Genomic DNA, 25,581 nt, shown 5'->3' with positions numbered 1-25,581 from the left:
ATTTTTAACCATTTCTCCGTTGATGTTGATTTGAAAATCCTCCTCTATTTCCCGACTCACACACAGAATCTCTGTCTACGAGACATTCAACTTCAGACCTGCTTCCCTAAAACACTCATTCCATTGATGTATTGCCTTCTTGAGGTCGTCTCTTGTGGTTGTGAAATATGATATGTCATCTGCATAAACCATGGTGTGGCTTAAGATGGGTGGCTCATGTTTTCTCTTAAAGTTCTTAATAACTGTATCTAAATATGTAATAAACAAAATAGGTGAGACAACGCTTCCCTGTTTGTTGTTATAATCTGTCCTGACTTTACAGAGACATGGACTGTACATGCTCGTTAGTGCCTTCCATAAGCGGCCAGTTATACTGTATTCCTTTTCCATACATTTCCAGAGCAATGATCTTGAACCGAGTCGAACGCTTTGCTCAAATCAATTTATAGAAAGTATGCTGATGTTAAACTCCCATGCCTTTATGTTAAACTCCCATGCCTGTAGATCAGGTCAGTAGTTGACATGTCCTTCCTATCCATGTTGTTCAACTCCTATATTTCAATTAAAGAAAATACCCTGATTAAAAAAGAAAAAACAAAAAAAAACAAAGATAGAAAAAATAATAAACACGATTTGATCATGTATACTATAATAAAAAACATTAACTACAGTACTTTAAGTAGAAATAGCAATTAAAATAAAAGGAGCAAGTACCAATATCTTGTTTTATATGGTAATTTTGTAGTAATGGTTGAGGAATTTTTCTAGTTAATTTGATTATCAGATTAAATACTTGAATTATGATTGTACTGAATGTTTCGACATGAAATTACAAAATAGTGATAAATGTATAAAATAAATTATGAATTCAATGTAAAACCTACTTAAAAAACATTAACTACAGTACTTTAGGCAGAAATAGCAAACAAAAGGAGCGAGTATCAATATCTCGTTTTATATGGTAATATTGTGGTAATGGTTGAGGAATTTTTCAAGTTGATTTAAATACGATATTAAATATTTAAATAATGATTGTACTGAATGTTTAGGAATGACATTACAATATATTAATAAATGTATAAAATAAATCAAGAATTCAACGTAAAACCTACTTCAACAACACTTGATGGTGAGCTTGTCAGCCTATTGTTTTCTTTCATGACAGCACTATAGTTATTTTTCTTGCAGGTGAAATCTCTGTAGTTTCCCCACAAAACAACATCGACTTTTGTGCCATTTCCCTCAATTTGGAGGGCTTGTCTTTTACAAAGACTAGTGTCCATCAATTCACCAACCTATATGTACAGTATAAGAAAATAAACAATTTAAAAAAAAAAATTTACACTTAATCAATGAACGAATTGTAATTATTTGTTTTTGCGCAATCTCATACTTGTCTTGTGAATATTTATACTGTGAGTGTAAAGATTAAATTTAAATATATAAGTGTAAAGATTATACTAACAAAAATGTAGGAATGAATAACTACATTTTATGTGGTAAAAACACTAAATTTGGAAAATAAGATAATGAAATAAAACCTATAGACAATAGAAAAATTACCTGTACAACATCACTGGTTACACTTAAGCGTTGTTTATTGGTGAACTGTAGGGTTTACAAACTCTTCTATAGTTTTTATGTCCACTGGAAAGTTGCAGACTTTGGTAATAATCAATGTCTATCAATGTCTAAATCCCTGTCAGTGAACAGTGAACCTATTTGCTGTATGGTTTTACATAGAATATCGTCAGATTTAGTACTGCAGTAATCAAATAACCAACTAGATTCACCACCAGCACATGCTAGATGCTAAATAGGTATAAATTATGCGAAAATGCATAATTATGCTAAGTCTGCTGATTACTATACTGTGTAGTGTTTTTTTTTTAACTTGTTCAACTTGCATGTTGGCATTGTTAACATAATTTTACAGTTCAACCCGAAAAACGTTCTGCTTGTTGCATTGTTTAGCATAGCACTTAGCATAAATTTACATGTAACCTTTGGCATAATTTAATTTCCATATAAAACGTTAAATGGTGAAAAATTACTTTCATAGTAAAACACTCATCATTAGGAAGCATGGCACAGGCACGGCCACAAGGCAGTACAATTAAACTCTATGTTGTAGAACCTTTTGAATCCAGAAAGATGAAAGGAACAGAGCAGCAGTTTATATTAGGCATGGTGAATGAAGGTGAACAAGCTGAAAATACAACCTCGAAAAAAGGTAATGCCTTGCTACTTAAATGATATGAAAGCAAAATGTAAAGACAAACTTTTATCGTTAAGAGTGCACGACAGAACCGTCATGACAAGTATGGTAAGAGCATCTATGAGCTTTCGCTTAACCTCAATGACAAAGGTAAATTCATTAATTAAAAAAAATAATTCATTCTAGATATTAAAAAGTATTAAATACAACATACTATCGATTAACTCAAAATTAAAAATTAAAAAGTTACAAACAGGGTTTAAACACACCCAGAAAAATCTGATTCATAGATTCTTCTTGGAACAGTTTTTGTTAAGAACTGGTAACTGTCATGAATAAAACGTCTCTTGAAACATAAAGGGAGGCACCCGACTCTGTTATTATTTCCAAAGGAAAACTTAAAAGAGAAATATTCTATTTTCCTATGAATCCAAACATTTGTATTTAATTTCAGTAACAAGTCTCTTACATAATTATGATAGACGATATGTTTTTACTTATATTACAATTAAAGAAAATAGCCTGACTGTAAAAAAGAAAAAAATAAATAAACAAGGATAGGAAAAATTATAATGTCACATGATTTGATCAAATATCTTTGAAAAGTGATTTAGATAGTGTACATGTACATACCTGTCTGTATTGTCTACAGCAATGATGATATCCGTGTTTATTATTTCATTGCATGTGTCACTATAAGATAAAATAACAAAATGTAATAGAACATGTGCATGTATGCTATAATAAAAAACATTAACTACAGTACTTTAGGCAGAAATAGCAAGGTAAACAAAAGGAGCAAGTATCAATATCTTGTTTTATATGGTAATTTTGTAGTACCTGTAATGGTTGAGGAATGTTTCTAGTTGATTTGAATACGAGAATAAATATTCAAATTATGATTGTAACTGAATGTTTAGGAATGAAATTACAAGATAGCAATGAATGTATAAAATAAATCATGAATTCAACGTAAAACCTACTTAAACAACACTTGGCATAACAATGTCACACAAAATTAAACCTTGTCAAATGGCATTTAAAAAAACGCCTGTTAGTAATGCCACACGAATTCTCCTTTCATATGGACTATATATCAGACTGATAGCACCGAAATACAGTCTGCTGCCCTCTGGCGGTGAATTCACATATTTTAAGAAACAAAAATGAGAGTCCAAAAAATCATTCATTTTGACCATGATGACTTCATCATAATGAAAAATGAAGGTTAATTTCCGAAAGAGAATTGTCTTAGCTATAAGATATAAGATACTCAAAGGTGGGAGATGATCTATCAAGAATAAGATACGTAAAATGAGTATAAAAATAATGAAGTCTAAAATACAAATTTAATTTCTCAAATAAAAAAAAATAAAAATTAATGTCACAATGTCCGATCAGACATAATGATCTATAATCATATCTTCAGAATATGTAATAAAAATTGGATGTCACCTTTCATCCTAAGAGGATACAGTAGAACCTCGATTTTACGTACGGTACGGGACCAGAGGGCGTCCGTAAATCTGGGGATTCGTAAAATAGAGGTTGGGTAACCTTTGACCTAATACATACGTAATGCTCAATAAACGTATGTACGAACGAAAGATGATACCTAGGCTAGACCTAGCCTCTAGGCCTAGGCCTACGAATAAAGCCATGTGTTTAGTGTTCTTATTCATCACTTTACGATGTCATAATTTGAAAAAGTGTTCAAATAAAACCATGTGTCTAGTGTATTAATTCATCACTTTATATTTTTTATTTAACTAAAATAAAGAACATGAAAATATTGTAAGATTACCTATACGACAAAGGTATAACTTGGGAATTCCCCTTCATGCCTATTCTAAACAACAGAGATGTGGTGTTGTTGCGCTGCACTGGGCGAGCCAACCAATAGACCTTTCCGCTAAGCCCCGCCCCTTGGATATTGTTGCTAAGGTCCCACAAAGCGACTGTGTTAAAACATACGCGAACACGTGCGTTTGTGGCGTAGCACGTGGGTTTGTGAGACGCGCGCATATTCCTAGCGCTGTTTTGATTAGTCAGTTGTTAAGTTTGATTGACAATCCGGAAAGGTCTATTAGCGTTCGTGTACGTGAAACAGCAACCATGTGCTATGCACTGGGCGAGCCAACCAATTAGCGTTCGTGTACGAAAAGAAGAGTAATTTCGAGCATTTTAAAAGATTTACGCATGCGTAAGCGCACGTTTTGACGCCTGTACGCACGGTAATGGCACAAAAAGTTGACTCCTGGTATAAATACAGTGTCAGGAACCCAAAATATGTAATAAAACATAAAATTTTAAGCATATATAATTGTTTACGCACACGTACGCAGACGTTAAGACGCGCAAACGGAAAATTAAGGTACCTGACATTCAACCTTGACCTGAAGTGTATGCACATTTAATATGATTCATAAATGACAAATGGTTAAGATGTTGATGGGGTCATCAAAGTTTTGAGGAGAGAAAGATGATGGGGTCAGAAAAAACATTTATTTATTTTTTTTTTTTCCTCTAAATAATGATACATTTAACTTTTTTTCAACACAGGATTTCAAGACATTGTCAACAACACAACAGTAAAAACATACAATGTAAATAAGTAAATTTGAACATTAATATTTATTATAACAACAAAAAGAATTTTTATTTCTGCTAACGTCTGCGTGTGTGTCAGGAAATTCCAACAAGCGCGAAAACTCCCATCTCGTTGCGATCGGGAAACTTCCCGAAACAATATAATGCCTTGTGATTGTTTGACAGCAGCTTAACAGCAAGACTCTCATAAATATTCACGCTTCGCACTCTCTGATGATCACACACTTACTGCCTCAAGAAGACACGATCTCTGCTGGTGATTTTTGATTAGATTCTGAGTTATATACTGTTGCAAAAAAACGAAGGATGCATAAAAATATCAAAGGGGTTCGTTGTTGGTAGGGTGGGGGGTTCGCTGAAAAAAGGGGGTTTGGACGAATCCCCAGGAACCCCCTGGCTACGGGCCTGCGTGTAGTTAAAATCACCTAAAATATAATTACTCATTTTGCAAGTTAGGGCCCCCACCTAATCGTCAAGCCATCATTCCCCTTTTTTTAATTTCAAGACTCATACGCCACTGGACATAATTTAAAATATCTTCATTACAGTACTAGAATGTGTACCGTATTGATTTGTAAAATTGTGCGATTCTTCATTAAACAAAAACACCGTTTTGTTTGGCATTCATTTTTATTCGTCGGTATAGAATGTACCGTGAGTCACATGATGTAATTCTAGTTATAATAATAAGTCAGTTTTCAAATTTGTATCAATATATAAAGATGAATAAAGAATATATATACTGTATAACAGCCAGAGTACCAGAGTGTGGGGGGGGGAGTACAATGCCCTAGCAACGTTGTTCGCATGCTGCCGGTCAATGCCCTTTGTAAGTCCTCATCACTCCCAGCTCTCTTCTCTGCAAGTAAACACCACGTGATTTACATCGCATATCTCCTCGGTGGTGTGACTAGGTCCCCAGCATTACGGAAATTCGACTTTTTGTAATCAACAAAATTCCATTCCTCAACATTAATTCCTATGTGTGGAGAAACATTATTAGCTGAATACAAATAAGTTGATCAGTATTATATAATTATTGTACAACTGCAATATTTTTTGAGTTGTTTAGGCGCCCTAATTAACTTTTTATCAAGGGCATTAAGGTAGGTAGGTAGCCAGCCCTGCGGTGTGATAATAGGCCGAGGCCCTAGGCCTTTTTACTTCACTAATCCAGCTGGTCGAGATGAATGATGATTCGGAAGGCTAAAGTGTGATAATTTTAATACAGAATTAAACACCAAAATATCTGTTTACGAACATTGGTTCGCGCAAGTTATGTTAATTGATATTGTCCTTCATCTCAGGCCAGACCAACATAGTGAGACGGCGATCTGCTGCGATATCCAGCCTAGCTATGTTGTTCGAAGCCAGCTGCGGTGCGGTGTAATGCTTCCAATGCGTGTGCAAACCCTAGGTTTTGCCTACGCTAATCCTATGCGTAGTCTATGAAGCCTACACATAGCAAAAGTTGTAGTAATTTTTATCTGTACTGTATGGGCTCTCTGAGTCACATATTGTACAGGAAGCCCAGTGAACATACACTGATTACCTCAACAGGGAATGCAGAAAGCAGTTCTCTCGGATATTCACTATGCCAAATCATTAGGGTCTGAAAGAGTAAAGTAAATTAATTTCCTGAACAAAATATAAGAATAAACATAAATGCTTCTTTGCGGAATGCAAATTGGACTTCTAGAAGATGTTTTGACTGTTCTTCCAAGTCAGATCTACGATCTGCCTGGGATCCTGGCCGAGCACCTCCCCCACTCCTGCTGCTGTCGCCCACAGGGGATGGGGTGTACCAACTCGATGACCATTTAGCATTTCCAACACCCCATCAAACTTCTGGTTAACGGCCACCATCTGATTTTTGAGGGTGGTCAATCTGTCATCAGAACTGCTTGGTTGTGATGGGGACAATTTTCGGTTCGTGGGGACCAGTTTTGCGGGTGGGTGAAACGGCAGTTTGCTTTTCATGGGTTGAGGATTGGGGATAGCTGGATTTACCATCCCAGTTGTAACGTCTGCCCACTTGCTTACATTCTGCAATCTTGATGTCTTCACTATCTTCATCCTCTTCCTCGGAGTAAGTAGGAGATGTTGATGAACGATAGTGACGTGGGTAGTAGACCAATATCTCGAGATCTACTTCCTCTCTTATTACCATACAATCCTCGGAGACTGTCATACTGTTCATACTTAGTCAAAGCCTCTGCCAGAGTAGTAACATGCTTATGGAGGACATATCTCCTAGCCTCTATATCCCGGCTACCAAGACAAAACCTCGTAGCAGCTTGCTGAAGGATCCAGGCCATGGGTAGATCTTTATATGCTTTTCCGGTCATGGTCATAGCCTGATCACCCCACTCATCGATGGATTCGTTCTCACGTTGAGTGGCGGCTTCCATTTGAACCTGCAGGACAGCGGGTAAGTCCTCCTCCCCGAAGCGTTTGTCAAAGGCCTTCAAGATCTTCTTAAAGGTGATCTTACAGTCCATTTCACATAGAAATCAGCCGCAGGTCCCTTCACACACCAACAGAGCGTTTCAGTTCTAGCTTTCGGCGTAAATTAGAAAACGTTTTTAAAAGACCAGCTTTCCTTGCCCTTGAATATTAAGTTCTTGGGGATATCTCTCGGCTTGAGAGTGCCTATCCCAGGTCAGGTCTGTTGTAGTCATCCCGTCGATGATCGGGTCTGGGATACTCATCCCATCCATGATCGAGCCTAGAATAAACTGCCCATTGATGGTTGGATCTGGGATAATCTTCTCGATGCTGATCAGGCCTAGGACAATCTTCTCGGCGCTGATCTGCTCTGACTTGATATAAGAAGGCTTGCTGACCCCCCAAGACCTCACTATCTTCCTCATTAAAACTTCCCTCACTCTCACTTCCACTAACACTCTCCTCCTTACTCTCACTTTCTTCAGAGGATTTGGCAGGGCGGCGGTGTCGAGTCCTTGGTTTTCCCTTTGATGAAGCTTTACTTGAACGAGATGATGACACATGGTGCGTGTCCAGGAAGTCTTGTCCCAGAGGTACGGGATGATTTGGTCCCGGACTGCAGCGGCATTTCTGAGTCATACTTGTTAGCAGGAGACTACTGGAAGCAGCAGCCAGGTTCTGACCATCAATCAAAGTTGAGACTGTCTGAATCATCGTACCTACACCCTTCTTCCCCAAGATAGGATTAGGTGTGAAGTCTATATATTTCTCCAAATTGGACCTGCTGACACCCTTAATTGCACCTAAACTATCCGGTATTAAATTACCATGACATGCTCGCCAACGAATTATTTGTTGAGCCCACTTTTATTAACATATGGAAGATCACATAGATCTCTCATGTCACAGAAATTAATTTTAACACTGAAATTAACCTTCGACATGTTAATGGGAAAGATTACACATGTATAGGTCAAAGGTTGAATAGGCTCAAATTGAAAATAAGTGGGTTAGCAAAGATAAAATTCATACAATGGATAAACAAATCAATGCTTCACGAATACCAATTTAAAACCTTAAATCCAAGTCAATCCGGTTAAAATGTAAAAATAGATATGTATAAATGTGAATACAAATCACGTATCACACAAGCTACAATGAAACGAAGTTATTGAAAACCTGTAGAAGAAACCAGAACTATTAGCCTGTATGCAAATGAGTTAGTGGAGGTATGCACTAAGCTCCGCACAATAAAACAATAACACACGGCCTAAATAAAACAAGAACGATTAGCCTGTATGCAAATGAGTTAGTGGAGGTATGTACTAAGCTCCGCATGATAAAACAACAACACACGGCCTAGGCCAATATCTAGACTAGATGTGTTAACACTATATTCCTTTAACGAAACAGAGTTTAAAATATTTATCTTCTAGGAATGTTTTAATCCTAATCTATACGTAATCTAGTAGTCGTGGGAGAATTCTTGTCTATGTGGGAGACGCGTGCCTCGCGCGCTTCCTGCTCACGCTATAGTATTACATAATACGTCACAACCTCACACAACAGCCGACGTACGAAGGCACGCCGACGTTGAGAGTTTGAAACAATTTAACCACAAAATACGCCTACTAATAAAAAATAGAGCCACTAGTAGTAAGCAAATAGCCCATAAAATACTATTAGTACTTAATACTCTACTATCGAGTTTTACGCTTTCAACGCCAATGTAGTAATTATAATACTAATTAAACTACACTGACAAGTAGTATTTTTAATACGACACAAACACTAAAAAACAAGCTTTCGCTCACAGCGTCAATGTAGTATTTTTTTTATACCACACAAGCACTAAAAAACAAGCTTTTGCTCTCAGCGCCAATGTAGCATTTATCTCCTATATATACTGTGATGCACGATATATACGATATCCAATAGCCTTAGCCAAATATAATGAGTCTTGCGTGACGTCCAGTGTATGAGTGACAACGATTCCCCGACGCCTCCTGGCCGACCTTAGACTGCACACCTGGACACAGGATATGCAAATACACAAACACTGAGGTCAAGGGTAATTACCATTGATCGGTCTCTCAAACAGACAGCGGCCATCACTACAACACATAAATAGGTCCCTGTCATTTGATCATCTTTCAAGCAAGTGTCTCAGACTGTAAAAGTTAAAAATCAATCTCAGCATTTTGGAAAGTAAGGGCTGAATTCCACACAGATTTGCGCAAATTTGAGCTAGTTTTTGAGGTATCATTCACGCTGTTAAAATACTTAAGGTAAACCATAACAACTCCCTGAGTAAACAAAATTTAACCTTCCGGAAAAGTCAGTCCTGCATCTTTTTAACTATTCGAAAGATTGTATTAAGTTGAGTCATTTTGTATCCAAGGCAATGTGCAATGGACAATACTAGCCTGAATGACATTATAATCTTAATCCGGTTTAGAATAGGATTTCTGGAATAGGCATTTTAAAACCTAATATTTGATACCATCAAAATGTACTAAAAACACAAAAGCTCGCATTATATTAGTTTAATCGAACACACATTTAATCATCAATTAAAATGTACAAAGAAAAACATTAGTACTTAATCCTCTACTATCGAGTTTTCCGCTTTCAACGCCAATGTAGTAATTATAATACTAATTAAACTACACTGACAAGTAGTATTTTTAATACGACACAAACACTAAAAAACAAGCTTTCGCTCACAGCGTCAATGTAGTATTTTTTTTATACCACACAAGCACTAAAAAACAAGCTTTTGCTCTCAGCGCCAATGTAGCATTTATCTCCTATATATACTGTGATGCACGATATATACGATATCCAATAGCCTTAGCCAAATATAATGAGTCTTGCGTGACGTCCAGTGTATGAGTGACAACGATTCCCCGACGCCTCCTGGCCGACCTTAGACTGCACACCTGGACGCAGGATATGCAAATACACAAACACTGAGGTCAAGGGTAATTACCATTGATCGGTCTCTCAAACAGACGGCGGCCATCACTACAACACATAAATAGGTCCCTGTCATTTGATCATCTTTCAAGCAAGTGTCTCAGACTGTAAAAGTTAAAAATCAGTCTCAGCATTTTGGAAAGTAAGGGCTGAATTCCACACAGATTTGCGCAAATTTGAGCTAGTTTTTGAGGTATCATTCACGCTGTTAAAATACTTAAGGTAAACCATAACAACTCCCTGAGTAAACAAAATTTAACCTTCCGGAAAAAGTCAGTCCTGCATCTTTTTAACTATTCGAAAGATTGTATTAAGTTGAGTCATTTTGTATCCAAGGCAATGTGCAATGGACAATACTAGTGCAAAAAAATGCACGGTGGAACAAAATTTTCATGATGAGTGATGAAATGGGCAAACTATCAACCAATCAAATGACTGGGATCTATTTAGGTGTGTTATAATATTCAATATTTCCACCCCAAGACTTACAGTAGACTCAGATCCAGGATGGTGCCTGGTGGGAGATAGTACTATCAATTATTTCACCTAATAATATAATAAATTTTATTAATTTAATTTCATAATCATATAATCAGTGGAGAAACTTTGTACAGCAATTTAGTTTGCTGTTTGTTTATCCTTTCTCTGATTTTTGGTATTGTTATTTCTGTTTGTTTTGTGTTTGTTGGACGAAATAAACGAAATGAAATGAAACAAATGTTTTCGGGCCCAGGATGATGTTCGACAGGGGATTGTTAATGGATTATTTAACATTAAAAAAGTATAGTAATTGCTGATTTATGCGTCAAGAGTTCCAACGATCTCTTGAACCAGTTTTATTCAGAACCTACCTTCGTGAGCAATAAGGGAACTTACACTGTGCTGTAGATAGCCTTCTGTCTAGGTCCTAAGATTTAACCCCTAAACGAAAAGGTGCTAATGGGCTAAATTTTCTGTAATTTAATTTACCTTGCAAGCCACAAATTGATTTGAGATTAAAATGATGACCAGACCTAGCCATTTCATTTTGCCAATATACTGTAATAATATAATCTTTTTAATTCAATTTCTGCACGTAGAAATGAGAACGGCCTACCAAGGCTAGCCTTAAAGTAGATTGAATTTTGCAGATATAGAGAGATTCTAAAGCTACATGGATCCCATGTAAGTTGTGTATGTTGTTGGTAAAAACAAATTTATGTGAGTTATATAGGTTTCGGAGTTTTGTTTCCCATATCTTTGTCAGTCGGAAAAGAAAATACAGCAAAATTTACCTAATTGAAAACTTTTGGTAAGGCCAAATAAAAAAAATTTATTGTGTTGGCCACACCTGATAGACCCAAAATGTACAAAATTGAGGTTCGGCATTTTATTTATTTATTTATGTATTTTTTTTTTTTAGTACAAATTTTTTTTTTTCTTAGTGAGCTTAAAAGGCTGGAAAAAGACTTATTTTGTTGTATTTTTATGTATTGTCTACATAAACACGTTTTTGGAAAAAAAAAAACCGACCTACCCATTTTGGATTTCCAATTTCTGCACGTAGAAATGAGAACGGCCTACCAAGGCTAGCCTTAAAGTAGATTGAATTTTGCAGATATAGAGAGATTCTAAAGCTACATGGATCCCATGTAAGTTGTGTATGTTGTTGGTAAAAACAAATTTATGTGAGTTATATAGGTTTCGGAGTTTTGTTTCCCATATCTTTGTCAGTCGGAAAAGAAAATACAGCAAAATTTACCTAATTGAAAACTTTTGGTAAGGCCAAATAAAAAAAATTTATTGTGTTGGCCACACCTGATAGACCCAAAATGTACAAAATTGAGGTTCGGCATTTTATTTATTTATTTATGTATTTTTTTTTTTTAGTACAATTTTTTTTTTCTTAGTGAGCTTAAAAGGCTGGAAAAAGACTTATTTTGTTGTATTTTTATGTATTGTCTACATAAACACGTTTTTGGAAAAAAAAAACCGACCTACCCATTTTGGATTTCCCAAAACATATCCAACACAAGAAATTTTTTTTTTTTGGGCCTAATTCTAACTTGTACAGTAACCTGTGGTGTGAAGGTATAGTATGATTGCTGTTCTTCCATCCACCAAACTAATTTATATAAGAGAAAAGATGATTTGCTGTGTAATCTTTCATCCACAAAACTAATTCATGAGGGTTATAGATATGATTACTTTCCGAACATTGCCATTGTAGAATGATTTTGTAATTGCAAATTATAGCGAATCAAGAATATTTTCAACAATCTACCCACCTAGAATAATCAAATCATGTGTGATTAGAAAGAGTCAAGTTAAAATAATGAATTGTGATAAGAACCTTGGAGCCAGTTTTAAAGGGAGCCTTGCAAAATGGTGGTAGAATAAAATATCACGTTAATATTCCATTTCCAATATTGTTGTTCCACATGTTTTCGTCTCATGATTTTGATGTACAGTAGAACCTTGATTTTACGTACGGTACTGAACCAGAGGGTGTACGCATACACGTCTTACGCATTCGAGGTCTGTCTCACACTCTCACACTTAAGGACGAAAATCTCACACATAAATGAAATATTACCTATAATGTAAAAAAAATATATGTATAATTTTGCTAAATACTTATCATCTGATGTAGTAGGATTGGTTTTGTTGTACATTCGAACACAAATAAATGGTGCACTACACCAGGGTTAAGCTGGGTTGGCATTCTCAAGAAAAAATGTGTGATTCCAACAGATTTTCAGTTGTAAATACAACATTAAATAGCAAAGAATGCATATTTCCGGGTATCTATGGAAAAAACATTGGAAGCCCAAACCTCAACCGCTTATGCCAAACTGCTGCACCATGTGAGTCAATATAAACAATGTTCTTTTGGCCCATTGTTCTTCATAGTCAAAACAAACATCTTTTTTATTCTACAATCCACCAATTTAAGTTTGTCTAATAGTTAAGTATTTCATATAGAAATAGAGTACAACAGTCGTGTCGTCACAACACCTGGTGGTGCCCTTTGTTGTCAACCAGACGTTGGTTACCGTTCATTTAGCCTGAATGACATTATAATCTTAATCCGGTTTAGAATAGGATTTCTGGAATAGGCATTTTAAAACCTAATATTTGATACCATCAAAATGTACTAAAAACACAAAAGTTTAATCGAACACACATTTAATCATCAATTAAAATGTACAAAGAAAAACTAAGATGCAACATCTTAATAATTATGTTAGAAATTGGGATCAATAGTTTGTCAGTGGAGAAAATGGCATCCGGTTGAACGCATTTTGCAACGATAGAAACGGAGTAGTATCATGTGGTATCGTGACGTAACACTGCAGTACTCTAAGTTTATGCAAGAGCTTCTATCATAATTTTACACATAATCTCATTCATTACGTAATGGTGGTAGCCTTTAAGTTGAGTGATATACATTTACCAGTTTGTCCAGGTAACAATTTACAAAATAGACTATTGCTCTGTTCCTGTCTCTTATACACATCTAGATGTGTATAAGAGACAGATATAGGCCATATATACAAATTAAAATTTAAGAAAGTAATTAATAAATAAAACAATAATAATAATAATAATATTAATAATAATAATAATAATAATAATAATAATAAATTAAAAACTAGAGCACGCAGTAGAGAGCATATCTCTGCCCACTGCTAATCTCTTTCTATAAAAAATATCTCAAAAATATGTTCCTACTTTCCAATCACCAACCACAAGCTACTTTAAAAAAAATTACACCAACACAAAAGTTTCATTTAGATGAGTTGTTTAGTTTTGAGTCTGATCTGCGACGTTTTGCTTTGAGTGGTCCATAAGCAACACCAAAATATAATCAATTCACTTTTCAAACACCTTTTATTCTATCACTTGTACACATGCCAATTCCTGACAAGTGCTTGTTTTTGCCTACGGTTATAATACGGTAAACTTATTCTTTAAATGGTCCTTATATTAACACCCTCCTTTGGATCGTGACCAAAATTGACACACTTCTTCATTAAAACATGACAAACTATTCTGCTTATTATCATTTTTATCCATTGATCCATTTTTTGAGATATTTAGGTCTGGGACCTTTTGGCCCTCAAATGCACAGCCGAATTTGGAACGTCGCCAACACTTCATAATTTCTTCCTTTTACCTTGGTTAAGCTTTAACGATAGTTTCATTCATATCAGTTGATTAGTTTTTGAAGTTTCTGTTTGGGACATTTTCCTTTAAATAGTCCTCATATCCACACCCTACTCAGGATGGTCACCAAAATTTAAACATTTCTTCATTGAAACATGACAAACTATTCTGGTAGTGTCATTTAGAGCTATTGATTATTTTTAGAGATATTTAGGTCTGGGCCTTAGCATTTTAAATGACCCTCAAATGCATACCCAAATTTGAATCGTCACCTTGAATCATAATTTCTTCCTTGTAAGTTGCTTAAACTTCAGCGAAAGTTTCATTAAAGAGGTTGATTATTTTAGACCAGGCTATAACTGAGATAGGTGCCACTTGGAGAGGTAGAAATTCTCATATGGTTTTTCTAGACCAGTTTTTTATGGTGAATCAGAATATGTGAGGTAAAAGGGGTGTAACCTGAGAACTTTCGCATGAGGGCGCTTTTTCAAAATGGCCGCCAAAATCCAATAAACTACATATATATGGGTAAAATAAGCACAGAAGAGGGTGGTTTGCTGTCTCTTATACACATCTAGATGTGTATAAGAGACAGATATATATNNNTCGGGAGGCAATTGAGGGCGCTTTTTAAAATGGCCGCCAAAATTAAATAACAACTTAACAGCAGATTCAATACCCTAGATTAATTTGTTTAATTTACAAAACCTGAATGTAATAACTGCTGTTGACTTTTTAAACCCAAAATAACATATTTAAGTGTGTAAGCTAACTCACTTTTGAAAATGTAAGTAAAAATGCCCCCTTATATTAGCCCTTTTCTGTTTTGAAGAATGGAAAATATCACCAGAATTTTAAAAAAATTCCAGCTTCCTTACAAATATCCGGTTGTTTTCATTATTTCTGTGTGCTATACAAGGTATTTCAGGCAACTACCATAATTTTCATGTATGAAGAAAGCATAAATTCATTTACTACATATTTGTCCTGTATATTCAGTACCTATAAGATAGCCCTTGTACGCACATTCGTTGATAGAGTATACAAAATCGACAGCAGTTGTACTGATTTAGATATTAAGGTAAGGCACGATCTAAAAATTATCCCCAACGACGGAAGCGGGTCAAACATGTTTGCTATTGTTATAACAAGCTCCCCAAACGCGTCTATGAAATGCTGTTTGGAAGCTTGTCGTTCGAGCTGTTTATTCCGTTTGGAAGTTGACTCCTCCACATTTCATATGGCTGACTGCTTGTGAATGGTAGATGTTAAACACCTTCAGCGGAATATGGATCCGATCATGATTTATACAACTTTAAAACGTGTTGAACCTACCTAGGCTATGGGCCTAGGCCTATATATAGTAGTAGTCTATTACAGTAAAGTGCTAGGCCTAGGCCTACGCTAGATGGCAGATCATGAAGAAATGGTTATTAAGGCCCTATAATTTATCCATTATAATTGTTTGGGAAACCCAATGTCTCATATTTGTTTACTAAGCCCTACTGTACCTGTAGGTTTTATAGAAGAAAAAGGAATCGCCAGTCACCTTCCTACTCAGATTTCATTGTGCGATGTTCGAATTCAGGCTATCAAAACAAGTACCCTTTGCCCAAGTACCCCATTCCATGTTTCTGCACAAAAATGGAGCAGCATGTATTAAATACTGAACTGGATTAGCTGATGAAGTTCGTTGATGTTTGACCACGTGGTCATATCGTCTCGCTTTAGCACATGTTTACAGAGTACATCTGTAGGCTACGTCATTATTTGTATGGATGGTTCAACATCATGAAAATGGTTAAACCACCCAGAAATGGTATTCTAGTGTTTCACTATTTACTATTTCAATGTTTTGTTTCAAAAGGTTATTTTACATATGGTATTTTATGAATGCATCACTTCATTTCATTTCTTGCCAACAATGTCGCGTTTGAGCCTAGACTCGGACATACTTCCAGGGATGGTGTCCGGCGGGGGATAGTTTTTGTATACCATGTATTCCAAGCGGCCTGTAGGCCTATATGTATACAGTATATATTTTTCCAATGTCGTATGGATAAATATATTGTTAAAATGAAAGAATTGATTACTGTTCCCTGTACACCACATGTTGTTTGTGTAGCTGAAGGATTAGCATATTATTGGAATACAGTGATACACATTCAGTTGTATGTTTTATTTATATTTCGACATTAACATAATAAAACTCAGTATTATTATTATTTAACACATAAACAGCTTCTCCACATAATATAACAGTAAGCCTAAAGAATAAATATATATAAAATACAAAACAAGCTTTAAACATAGGCCTACAAGACTACAAAATGAAACTATACAGAGGCCTAGACGCTGAATATATTATGCCAAGGTTTAATCATAGAGAAAATAGATGTTATAATTTCTTTATGGTTTGATAAATGTTAGGCAAATGCTGGCGTCCAATTGTGTTCACATGTGATGTATGTGTGTAAGGAGTTGATGAGTGTAGAGATAAATTTTGCATTCGTCGTTAGCTCCTCAGGTAGGCTGCTAATGAAGATAGATCTGTCTGTCGGACCAAGCGTCAATAATGTGCTGTCACACACAGACGCGTTTGTCATCGAAAACAATAGGAACAATAACAAACATGTTAAACGGCACAACCGCGTTCGGACGCGTCTCCGAAATATTGGCTTAGCTTATTAATAGTCATGAGGCACGATAATTAGATGATCGCTTTCCCAGACGCATTTGTAATACACAGTTTTTCCAAACCTGTTTCTGTCGTTGGGGATAATTTGTAGATTGCGCCTAATTTTTACATCATTTTGAAATTCAATGTCTGTTTTCAGTTAAGGATTTTCTTCCTGTTGATGTTCGTTTGGGCGTGATATACAAATATACTTGCGGAAGCTGTAAACGCTTCTTATATTGACGAAACTGGTCGCCATTTCAAAACACGCCTTAACGAACATTTAAAAACGGACAAAAATTCACATTTTTTTAAACATTAAATAGTTCCCATAAATGTAAGGACGTTTGCAACAAGGGCTGCTTTAAAAAAATGTGTTCTGCTAATACCCCTCATCAACGGAAAATCAAAGAATCATTGCATACAGTGGGAGCAGCCCTCCCTTAATAGACAATTACAACATGTAAATTTAACTCTGATTCTTTGCTCATCTTTATTCATGCATTTCTTCTCTGGCATGCTTCAATTCCCTTAAACATGAATGCTCTGCCTTCCATTTGGTCTTATGTATTTCTTCATCTTTATTCATGCCTTTTTTCATACACTTCAGTTTACCTATTTCCATGAAATTTCATATATATATATATATATAATTTTTATTATTAGTATTATTATAAACCATTATTATATATGTTTATCATCGCCATTTTTATGAACTGCCAAATACGAATGTCGCGATTGAAAAATAATCACTTTTTGATGCAAATTTCTGACCTGAAAAAAATCGTAGCAGGATTCTTGTATTTATTATTTAAAATATATTAATAAATTGTAGTTGTAGGTCACAATGTTTACATCAATCTATTAATTAATAATTTACTTAATTAAGATATTAATTAAGATATATTAATTAAGATTTTCGTCACCTCGTGTGAACCATCCCAACATTACTAGTCGAAGCCTGGCTAAGCGTTAGCTCTGACTACCCCGGCTAAGCCCGGTAGTGGTTATTTCTTTTTAATCAGCCTCATGAGTAGTACAGTCACAGATTTTCAGCTACCTACTTTATCACTGTCAAATAAACATGCCCTTTTAACCCCACACCAGTTCATCATCCCTCTGCACACTTGACAGTTTGTTTGACCTAGGCTGACCTCAGCAGTTACCAAGTCCCTAATGATTGTTTTTGACTAATATTTTTTCTTAGCACTGATCATCAAATTGTAAATCAAATTTATTGTCTAAAATGAACAGATATCATAGGCAAACATATACACAATAAAACAAAACCTAGGCTTAAAACATAGAATACATTACAATAAACTTTATTTCTGGCAATAAACAAAATGGAATTATACATTCTGAATAAGTAGCAAGAAATAAAGAAACTGAAGTAAAAAAAAAAAAGAAAAAAAAAACATGGTGTTTCCCCCCAGAACATTTAAATAATTATTATTGCATTTTGTTTAAAACACAAAGCTAATAAACAAAAAGAAAAAAAAGTACTGTTGTTTAATATGTGATGCCATCGGTTCGTCCTGTGGCGGTGGCGTAGCTAGAGGTTTTTGGCGCCCGGGGGGAAGAGAAGAAAATTTCGCCCCTTCCCCCAATTATAATTACAATATTGTGAAATAAATTGATATTGGTTGTATAGCTTAAGCATCTGTACTGTACGTCCGTATCATGCACTGTTCTAGCTCTCATAAGTAGATTCTTTCTTACCACTAGGGGTGGCGTTAGGATTTGCCCGACAGGGTGGGGGCAATGCCCCAACGAGGGTGAAGATTTCCCTGACGAGAGCAAAGTGGGTGTGGTCGAGCATTGCTTAATATGTTCCGAAAGTGGTCTAGTTGGCGAAGCCCCTAAAAAAATTTTGACAATTTAGGTTTAAAGGCTTATTTAATCGATTCAGATTGTTATTATTAAATGGAAAATATTCATGCCTGATGACATAGATCAATTCCGTCATGCTTTCTAACAAGTGGTTAGTTTTTTTACTCTCCCACTTTAGCTCCCCCTCCCCCCAACCTTCCGCCCGGTGCATGTTCCCCCCTGATCCCGCTAGCTACGCCACTGTTTCCGGGAGATTCTTGCTTGCTCACGGGAGTCAGGAGGCCTTCCGGATTTCCGGAGACTCCCTCGAGTCTCCGGGAGACTTGGAACCACTCTGTGAAGGAATAGGCCTGACATATAAAGGGAGTGTTTAAATTAAATATTTTTTTGGGTACGAGATTGGAAATTAAGGGAATATGATAATTTTGTTTCTCATATATAGAAGAAGGTAAAAACGTAAGGTCCTGGAGGGGATAAATGATATTATACAGTAATTGTAATATTCACTCAATACTTAAAGTCACATTTTGTAGTGCTCTATCTGACGTTTAACGCGCAATAAAAAAAATTGAAACAATGTGCTATCCATTTGAAACGATGTGCTACCCATTTGAAACAATGTTCTTCCCATTTGAAACGATGTGCTACCCATTTGAAAAGATGTGCTACCCATTTGAAACGATGTGCTACCCATTTGAAACGATGTGCTACCCATTTGAAACGATGTTCTTCCCATTTGAACGATGTGCTACCCATTTGAAACGATGTTCTTCCCATTTGAAACGATGTGCTACCCATTTGAAACGATGTGCTATCCATTTGAAACGATGTGCTACCCATTTGAAACGATGTGCTACCCATTTGAAACGATGTGCTACCCATTTGAAACGATGTTCTTCCCATTTGAAACGATGTTCTTCCCATTTGAAACGATGTGCTACCCATTTGAAACGATGTTCTTCCCATTTGAAACGATGTTCTTCCCATTTGAAACGATGTTCTTCCCATTTGAAACGATGTTCTTCCCATTTGAAACGATGTGCTACCCATTTGAAACGATGTGCTATCCATTTGAAACGATGTGCTATCCATTTGAAACGATGTACTACCCATTTGAAACGATGTGCTACCCATTTGAAACGATTGCTACTCATTTGAAACGATGTGCTACTTATTTGAAACAATCATGGAGCAATAATACTAATTCAATTAGTATATTATATTGAATAAAATTAAGCTTCACGGATTAGTGGAGAATATCATACCGATTCTTCTATGGTGGTAATAATAATAGTATGTAATAATAGTAATACAGCAATAGTAATAATAATAATAATAAGTAATGATAGTAATAAAGTAATAGTAATAGTAGTAATAATATATAATAATGATGATGATGATCAATTATTTATGTATTAGGCAACCCTTAACTAAAATACATTTCGTCCGTTACCCAAATACAGAATGCCACTCAGTGCATCATCACACTCAATCAAAAGATGACAAGCTGAAAAAGATATGGGAAGCCACATTTGTAAGCCACAGTCATGTTGATCTTCCAACAATCATGCAGTTATATTTAAAGCGACCAAATCCGTAGTTTTTTTTATGTAGCAACAGCATAAAGTAATGTACTGTACATTTTTATCGAATGTAGGTAAGAATGGTCCTGGAAAAAAATGGCCTAGAAAAAAATGGCCCCGGAAAAAATGGCCCCAGTGAAAATGGCCTCGAATGACAAGTAGGTAAAAATGGCCCCAATGAAAAAATTCAATAATAGAAATGATATTTTTTTTTAAATCTTCAAATATTTAAATACTGTAATAAGCAAGAATTGAATCAATAACAAATGTGGCAAAGACAAACCAATCCAGTCACTCGTCGCAAATCGTGTTTCAGAGGAAATGGCCAAAACATGGTGGAATGTCAAATTTTAAAAAATCTATTTTATTTCACTAAACTAAGCTTTATATATCTACACATCATTCTATGCTGTTATTTTCCCATTTTCAATGTTAAAACAACACTTTTTAAGAATTTAAAGATAGTTTCTGCATGAGAAATGCCTGATATAATAAACTTTAAAGGCTGATTTCTCATATATTGTTCTTTAAACAGCTGTGTGGTTAAACGCTTGTAACTTCATAAGGAAATGTCGGATTTGAATGATTTTTTTACCATTTTATAGCTATTATTTTACTCTCTAACAATGTATTAATAACTCAAAAATGATTTTTGCGTCGAGTGACAGGTTTGGCTTGTCTTTGCCACAAATACAGTTACACAACAGATGCAAATGTACTGAGAGATTATCAGAATACAACGGCCATTGAACATTTTTTGATAGTTGAAGTAAGTTTTAAAAACGTTATTCCACTAACAAAGTAGAGGAATGACATACATACAGTACTTCAACTACCAAAATATGCAACTCAACACAAAATTCACGTTTGTTAAGTATCAAATGAAATAACTTTACATGTTATAAACAGTGCAAATAAACAGTAGTTAAAGCATGTGGATCAATTGTGTGTTTGAATGACAAGTTCATGTATGGGAAAAGGGAGGCTTACTTTACTTCAACAAATGTTCTGCTTAGAGTTACTTTAAAGAAGTATATTTTAATCAAATATTAGCTTTTTTCACACTGTGGCAGTGCCGATGGAAAACAGCAGCTTTTTGCATTGCGGCAGTTTTGTTGGCACTATGGCAGTGCAGATAGAAAATAGGAGCTTTTTTGCGCACTGCAGTAGTGCCGATGGAAAATAACAGCTTTTTTCGCATTGTGGCAGTGCCGATAGAAAACAGCAGCATTTTTTCGCACTGCGGCAGTGCCGGTAGCTTCATTCGTAATTAATTCAACCTAAGTCTAGTGGATCTATGAATTATTTATATGTATTATACAATGTTTTAAAATGCATCTTCCTTGCTAACTTCATTAATACATGAAGTATTGTGTAGGCCTGCTGTGAACAGTCAATGTTATGTTTGTGCTATTCTGTTCAGTTCATGCTTCAATTTGGTTAGAATTTATATTTTCTGCATGAGTATTTTCTTTCATGTATGATTGATGTGTTACAGCTCCTGTGCCTGTTTTTTTTTTCTTTATTATAAAACAAACATGCTATGAGTTTGATAGAATTTTTGACGAGAAATCAAATTAATGACCCAAATTTGACTTTTTGTAGATATGGAAATAGCAAATCGTGACTAAATTTTCTTCGATTTAATTTTATTTATTTTAACAATTAATCATAAGCCTATCTGATTAATGGAGCCCTTTGCTTAAATAAAATAATTTTTATAGAGAAAATATGCAGGTATTGAGGCTTTAGGATTATATTTACCGCTTGCAAGGCTCTGCCCAGTATGCTCCATATTCTACTTCTTGTTAGGTTTGCATTCTAAACATGCTCTCGGTCACTGAGATCAACGACAAATACACGCATATCGATTCTGTTATTGCCTCTCAAGGTGTGATTATGGCTTTTTACATTCTAGCCCCAAAAGATACAGATTGTGGAATTCGCAACTTTCTAGAAGCATCTTCAATTGCATTAATATAGACATTGAAAAACTTGCCATTTAACTTCCAGTACCTTCTACCAGGGAAAAAAATAATAAAATATCTTGGAAATCTCAAATAGATAGCATAAATTATAAATTGAATCAGATGAAAAAAAGGATTATAAAGAACACATTTTATTGTAAGATTAACCTACAATTCTATTTTTTTTTATATCTTCAAGATTAAATATATATCTGTATATCAGATTATTATGTGACACTAGTGTAGATGGTGGATATATATATATATCCTTACTATAGCAAGTTTTTAAAGTGGAGTATGTACTGTTAACTCTGCATTTCTATTGCTGTTGTTTTATTTTTGGTTGGGAGTTTAATTCAAAATTTACAGGGCCTATATTATATTACATATTATAATTATTATATAATTATATTATATATTATATTTTTTATTATATGCCTTAAAACATTTTTGATGGAGGACTTGGCTATAAATTAATACATGAACAGCTACTGTACGCCCTGGTTTGATCCAGATCTGGAAGATTCCCCTAAAATCTATAATTTCGAAACTAATAATTATTTTTTAACAATGTTTAACATTTCAAGGTCAGTTAAATTTGTTGTGTAATACATGTTTTAATCTTCAATCAACAATAATATAATTATAATAATATTAACAAATCTTAACAATTGGTATTTACAGTATTCAATGAGTGTATACCTCTATGAGGATGGATATTTTATTTAGGAATATACTATACTGTTTTAAGGTTTAGTTTTGTTTTTTATGTACCTTTTTTAAGGATCAAGAGGCAGGGTCAATTTGATCAACAATGTACAGTATTACATTAATAACTATAAATTCCAAAAATGCTATTACTTTTTAGCTTCCAGGTGTGAAAAGGAAGCAACGCATGCAATTAACAGAATACGCCTGGAGCACAAGAATGCCATCGTTGAGTGGATTCATTTGGATTTAGCCTCTTTGCAGTCTGTGCGTAGGTGTGCAGCATTGTACAAATCATACAACCTTCCTCTTCATGTTTTGGTAAATAATGGTAAGATTATTGATAATTACTTGGTAAAGTACAGTAATACCCTGGGTCACCATTACTATTTGGTTTTCAGGGTGGGTTATTAGAGTATGGGGTTTCTAACAGGGGAGGCATTGGAAAGTAATATCCCAACCATGATTTCTATGTTGACTCCCAGTGAATAAGTTTACAACTATAAGTTTGTTGATATTTTAAAGTGATACCCAAAAGAAATAACATTAATGCATAAACTATCATTTTTAACCAACAACATTGTTGCCATCTTTGACTACCATCAAATCATCAGTAGCATCTGTGATACCCTCATTATCGATAGAAAATAGTTCAGGAAAATCACCTTCATCAGGAACTTGTATTGAGCTCTTAAATAGTTTATCAGGCTGAAACATGCTATTGCTATACCTTCTCAACAATCATTCTTCTAACCCAAAGTGCAATATGAATTAGTCATTTATTAATAAGCAATTAGAGTAGTTGCGTATCATATACTATGTGGAAATTAATACAGCGGCTAGATTAATGCAAGAAAAAATTTGTTTGAAAGCATTTAGTCTAACCTAAGAATAATAATTTCACATAGTGTATAGTTTTAATTGCAAGTCATTCGCTATCTTTTAATATTAATTTTACAGTATCATCAAAATTTTGTAGTAGTCATCAGTTGCTATAGTGGTATGATCAGTCTCAAACATGACAAGTCAGCATAGCTGTCTCTTATACACATCTAGATGTGTATAAGAGACAGCTAGCACAGCAGCAGTGCATTTGAAAGGTGTGTACACAGCAGTACGATGAAGAACTTGTCATGAGTTTACTATTTTGATAGACATTCCTCAAAGAAAAAAAATTTCATCAAGCATTTGAGAGAATACACTCTAAAAACATCCTGGTGAAACTGGTGAAATTTTCACCAGATGATATGTTCGTATAGCACCTACATAATCCTGGTGAAATTCACCAGGATCATCTGGTAGAATAATTTCAACAAATATCCTGGTGAAAATAACCAGAAATTATTGGTGAATATTCCTGGTTATTTTAACAAAATTCCTGGTGATAATAACCAGGAACTATTGGTGAATATTCCTGGTTATTTTAACTAAAATCCTGGTGGTATTAACCAGGAACTATTGGTGAATGTTCCTGGTTATTTTAACTAATTTTCTGGTGATAATAACCAGGAACTATTGGTGAATAATTTCCTGGTGATAATAACCAGGAATTATTGGTGACTATTCCTGGTTATTTTAACTAATTTCCTGGTGGTATTTACCAATTTAACTGGTTATTTTTGAGCTGCCATCTTGGTTAAAAGCTATAAACTCAAACGTATTTATGGTTAAATACGTTTGGTTAATTTTACCAGTAATATTGTTTATATCAATATGGATGCCACCATATGCCTGATCACAACCAGTAATTCCTGGTTTAAAAAATAAATCCATCAATAAAGCATGCTAACATAAAAATAAAAAAGAAAACAAATATAAATTACTGTATTTGATATTCATTTTAATATTCAGAAGAAACATTCCTATCAAATAAGTCAACTTTATAAAACAGTTATAATGCAATAATATTTATAAAACTTTTTCTAATATCATTCAAAACTTTTTTGTGATATTACATCATTTAAAACAAACTTGCTATAAAATAATTAAAATGTAATCAGTTTCAGCCAAATTGCAATTTTGACACACAAACCTTTGGGTTTAGCAGAAATATGTTCAGATTCAACTTTTTTGCTTAGTCTTCACATAAAATAGTCTGAGTCTATTGTACTTATACCAAACGCGTACAAAAAAATTGCCATCAATATTTATAAAATATACTAAAATTTGAACTGTCATAAAAACATAATTAAAATAGTGAAGGGTTATTTTCACATTTAAAAACAATCTTAATTAAAAAGTTGTTACCTATCACATATTTGCATCATTTAGAGTCAGAGAAAATGGAATAATAAATTAAAATATCTAGATTGACTTCATAAACATATAACACTATGCAGTCAAACTCATTAAGGTAAATTGTGCTTAAGTTTAAAAATTTCTAAGGCTAACTAATTTCTTATGTACAAT

General features: G+C 34.6%; 1 protein-coding gene across 4 annotated transcripts in view; it reads left to right on the top strand.

Annotated features, from left to right (window-relative positions):
- LOC117100358 (dehydrogenase/reductase SDR family member on chromosome X-like) overlaps window positions 1–25,581 on the top strand; it is a 103,512-nt gene that overhangs the window by 28,220 nt on the left and 49,711 nt on the right. For all 4 annotated transcript variants that reach the window (XM_033240020.1, XM_033240023.1, XM_033240021.1 and 1 more), the window contains exon 3: window positions 23,333–23,503. The gene's annotated coding sequence lies outside the window, so the exon portion shown is untranslated. The remainder of the gene's footprint in view (window positions 1–23,332; window positions 23,504–25,581) is intronic.

The sequence above is a fragment of the Anneissia japonica genome, unplaced genomic scaffold (assembly GCF_011630105.1).
Source record: "Anneissia japonica isolate Jap-2015-1 unplaced genomic scaffold, ASM1163010v1 scaffold287922_len478547_cov175, whole genome shotgun sequence".
In the NCBI taxonomy this organism is placed as follows: Eukaryota; Metazoa; Echinodermata; class Crinoidea; order Comatulida; family Comatulidae; genus Anneissia; species Anneissia japonica.
This window is presented reverse-complemented; position numbering and strand designations above follow the sequence as displayed.